Consider the following 4,729-nt stretch of genomic DNA (forward strand, 5'->3'; position numbering starts at 1 on the left):
GTCTGCCCGGCCAAACTGTGCAAGCAAGGGAGAAGGGCCTTGGTCAGGGAGGTGACCAAGAACCCAATGGTCACTCTGACAGAGCTCCAGAGTTCTTCTGTGGAGATGGGAAAACCTTCCTGAAGGACAACCATCTCTGCAGCACCCCACCAATCAGGCCTTTATGGTAGAGTGGCCACACGGAAGCCACTCCTCAGTAAAAGGCACATGACAGCCCGCTTAAAGTTTGCCAAAAGGCACCTAAAGGACTTTCAGACCATGAGATACAAGAATCTCTGGTCTGATGAAACCAAGACTGAACACTTTGGCCTGAATGCCAAGCGTCACGTCTGGAGGAAACCTGGCACCATCCCTTCGGTGAAGCATGGTGGTGGCAGCATCATGATGTGGGGATGTTTTTCAGCGACAGGGACTGGGAAACTAGTCAGGGTCGAGGGAGAGATGAACGGAGCAAAGTACAGAGAGATTCTTAATGAAAACCTTCTCCAGAGCATTCAGGACCTCAGACTGGGGTTCACCTTCCAACAGGACAATGACGCTAAGCACACAGCCAAGAAAACGCAAGAGTGGCTTCGTGACAAGTCTCTGAATGTCCTTGACTGGCCCAGCCATGGCCCGGACTTGAATCCAATCAAACATCTCTGGAGAGAACTGAAAATAGCTGTGCAGAGACGCTCCCCCTCCAACCTGACAGAGCTTGAGAGGATCTGCAGAGAAGAATGGGAGAAACTCCCCAAATACAGGTGTGTTGAGCTTGTAGCGTCATACCCAAGAAGACTCAAGGCTGTAATTTCTGCCAAAGGTGCTTCAACAAGGTACTCAGTAAAGGGTCTGAATACTTATGTAACTAATATATATATTTTTAAATTTATTCATTGAGGTATTGTGTGTGTGTGTTGAGGGAATAAAACAATCTAATATATTTTAGAATAAGGCTGTAACGAAAGAAAATGTGGAAAAAGTCAAGGGGTCTGAATACTTTCCGAATGCACTGTAAATCTTTGGTCATCCCACGACCCAGTTGGGCTGGGTCGACCCACAGTTTGGGAACCAGGCAACTTCCGCTGTCGGGGACGCACATTTCTTTGTCATGAAACGGGAGGGGAAACCCTGGCTGAGAGTACTTTAGCACCTCAATGTAATTTGTGAACCGAAGTGGGCACCGATCCACATTGTCTGTTGAAAGTTAGATTACTTAATTGAAACAATAACAAAGCGGCCTGGAGAAATGTAACCACGCTCAAATTTAGACAGAGCTATGGATGCAACGCCCGACTATCCACGATATCAAAATTATCTTTTTAACCATGTTTTGAGGCTATAAAATACAGTGAGGAAAAAAGTATTTGATCCCCTGCTGATTTTGTATGTTTGCCCACTGACAAAGAAATGATCAGTCTATAATTTTAATGGTAGGTTTATTTGAACAGTAAGAGACAGAATAACAACAACAAAAAATCCAGAAAAACGCATGTCAAAAATGTTAGAAATTGATTTGCATTTTAATGAGGGAAATAAGTATTTGACACCATCTCAATCAGAAAGATTTCTGGCTCCCAGGTGTCTTTTATACAGGTAACGAGCTGAGATTAGTAGCACACTCTTAAAGGGAGTGCTCCTAATCTCAGCTTGTTACCTGTATAAAAGGCACCTGTCCACAAAAACAATCAATCAATTAGATTCCAAACTCTCCACCATGGCCAAGACCAAAGAGCTTTCCAAGGATGTCAGGGACAAGATTGTAGACCTACACAAGGCTGGAATGGGCTACAAGACCATCGCCAAGCAGCTTGGTGAGAAGGTGACAACAGTTGGTGAGATTATTCACAAATGGAAGAAACACAAAAGAACTGTCAATCTCCCTCGGCCTGGGGCTCCATGCAAGATCTCACCTCGTGGAGTTGCAATGATCATGAGAACGGTGAGGAATCAGCCCAGAACTACACAGGAGGATCTTGTCAATGATCTCAAGGCCGCTGGGACCATAGTCACCAAGAAAACAATTGGTAACACACTACGCCGTGAAGGACTGAAATCCTGCAGCGCCCGCAAGGTCCCCCTGCTCAAGAAAGCACATATACATGCCCATCTGAAGTTTGCCAACAAACATCTGAATGATTCAGAGGACAACTGGGTGAAAGTGTTGTGGTCAGATGAGACCAAAATGGAGCTCTTTGGCATCGACTCAACTCGCCGTGTTTGGAGGAGGAATGCTGCCTATGACCCCAAGAACACCATCCCCACCGTCAAACATGGAGGTGGAAACATTATGCTTTGGGGGTGTTTTTCTGCTAAGGGGACAGGACAACTTCACCGCATCAAAGGGACGATGGACGGGGCCATGTACCGTCAAATCTTGGGTGAGAACCTCCTTCCCTCAGCCAGGGCATTGAAAATGGGTCGTGGATGGGTATTCCAGCATGACAATGACCCAAAACACACGGCCAAGGCAACAAAGGAGTGGCTCAAGAAGAAGTACATTAAGGTCCTGGAGTGGCCTAGCCAGTCTCCAGACCTTAATCCCATAGAAAATCTGTGGAGGGAGCTGAAGGTTCGAGTTGCCAAACGTCAGCCTCGAAACCTTAATGACTTGGAGAAGATCTGCAAAGAGGAGTGGGACACAATCCCTCCTGAGATGTGTGCAAACCTGGTGGCCAACTACAAGAAATGTCTGACCTCTGTGATTGCCAACAAGGGTTTTGCCAGAAAGTACTAAGTCATGTTTTGCAGAGGAGTCAAATACTTATTTACCTCATTAAAATGCAAATCCTTTTATAAAATTTTTGACATGCGTTTTTCTGGATTTTTTGGTTGTTATTCTGTCTCTCACTGTTCAAATAAACCTACCATTAAAATTAAAGACTGATCATTTCTTTGTCAGTGGGCAAACGTACAAAATCAGCAGGGGATCAAATACTTTTTTCCCTCACTGAAGTTTACATTTACATTGTTTTCAAACATTGGGAGTAAACAAGCCTATAGTTCGGGTTCTGACGGGGTACGATAGTTGACCTAAGCTCATATGGCATTTATAAGTTATATTCCTCAATAATCAGTGGGTATATACAGGTGAAGTCGGAAGTCTACACACTTAGGTCGGAGTCATTAAAACTCATTTTTCAACCACCCCACAAATTTCTTATTAACAAACTATAGTTTTGGCAAGTAGGTTAGGACATCTACTTTGTGCATGACAAGACATTTTCCCAACAATTGTTTACAGACATTATTTCACATATAATTCACTGTATCACAATTCCAGTGGGTCAGAAGTTTACATAAACTAAGTTGATTGTGCCAATAAACAGCTTGGAAAATTCCAGAAAATGTAATGGCTTTAGAAGCTTCTGATAGGCTAATTGACATCATTTGAGTCAATTGGAGGTGTACCTGTGGATGTATTTCAAGGCCTACCTTCAAACTCAGTACCTCTTTGCTTGACATCATTGGAGAATCAGCTAAGACCTCAGAAATAAAATTGTAGACCTCCACAAGTCTGGTTCATCCTTTGGAGCAATTTCCGAACACTTGAAGGTACCACGTTCATCTGTACAAACAATAGTACGCAAGTATAAACACCATGGGTTCTGTCTGCTAGAGATGAACGTACTTTGGTGTGAAAAGTGCAAATCAATCACAGAACAGCAAAGGACCTTGTGAAGATGCTGGAGGAAACAGGTACAAAGGTATCTATATCCACAGTAAAACAAGTCCTATATCGACATAACCTGAAAGGCCGCTCAGCAAGGGAGAAGCCACTGCTCCAGAACCGCCATAAAAAAAGCCAGACTTTTTGCAACTGCACATGGGGACAAAGAGCATACTTTTTGAGAAATGTCCTCTGGTCTGATGAAACAAAAATAGAACTGTGTGGCCATAATGACCATCGTTATGTTTGGAGGAAAAAGGGGCTTGCAAGCCAAAGAACACCATCCAAACCGTGAAGCATGGGGGTGGCAGCCTCATGTTGTGGGGGTGCTTTGCTGCAGGAGGGACTGGTGCACTTCACAAAATAGATGGCATCATGGGGTAGGAAAATTATCTGGATATATTGAAGCAACATCTCAAGACATCAGTCAGGAAGTTAGCTTGGTCACAAATGGGTCTTCCAAATGGACAATGACCAAAAGCATACTTCCAAAGTTGTGGCAAAATTGCAAGGTAGACGAGTGACCATCACAAAGCCCTGACCTCAATCCCATAAAAAAAATGTGTGGGCAGAACTGAAAAAGTGTGTGCGAGCAAGGAGGCCTACAAACCTGACTCAGTTACACCAGCTCTGTCAGGAGGAATGGGCCAAAATTCACCCAACTTATTTTGGGAAGCTTGTGGAAGGCTACCCAAAACGTTTGACCCAAGTTAAACAATTTAAAGGCAATGCTGCTAAATACTTATTGAGTGTATGTAAACTTCTGACCCACTGGAAATGTGATGAAATAAATAAAAGCTGAAATAAATCATTCTCTCTACTATTATTCTGACATTTCACATTCTTAAAATAAAGTGGTGATCCTAACTGACCTAAGACAAGGAATTTTTACTAGGATTAAATGTCAGGAATTGTGAAAAAGTTTAAATGTTTTTGGCTGAGGTGTATGTAAACTTTCGACTTCAACTGTATAATTAAATTAAAAGTCAAAATGGATGTAGCAACTAAGGATTCTAGCTTTAATTATGCAATTTATCTTATTTAAAAACAAAGTAGGCCTACAGAACAATAAACCACACA

The sequence above is a fragment of the Salmo salar genome, chromosome 03, assembly GCF_965601325.2.
Source record: "Salmo salar chromosome 03, fSalSal1, whole genome shotgun sequence".
In the NCBI taxonomy this organism is placed as follows: Eukaryota; Metazoa; Chordata; class Actinopteri; order Salmoniformes; family Salmonidae; genus Salmo; species Salmo salar.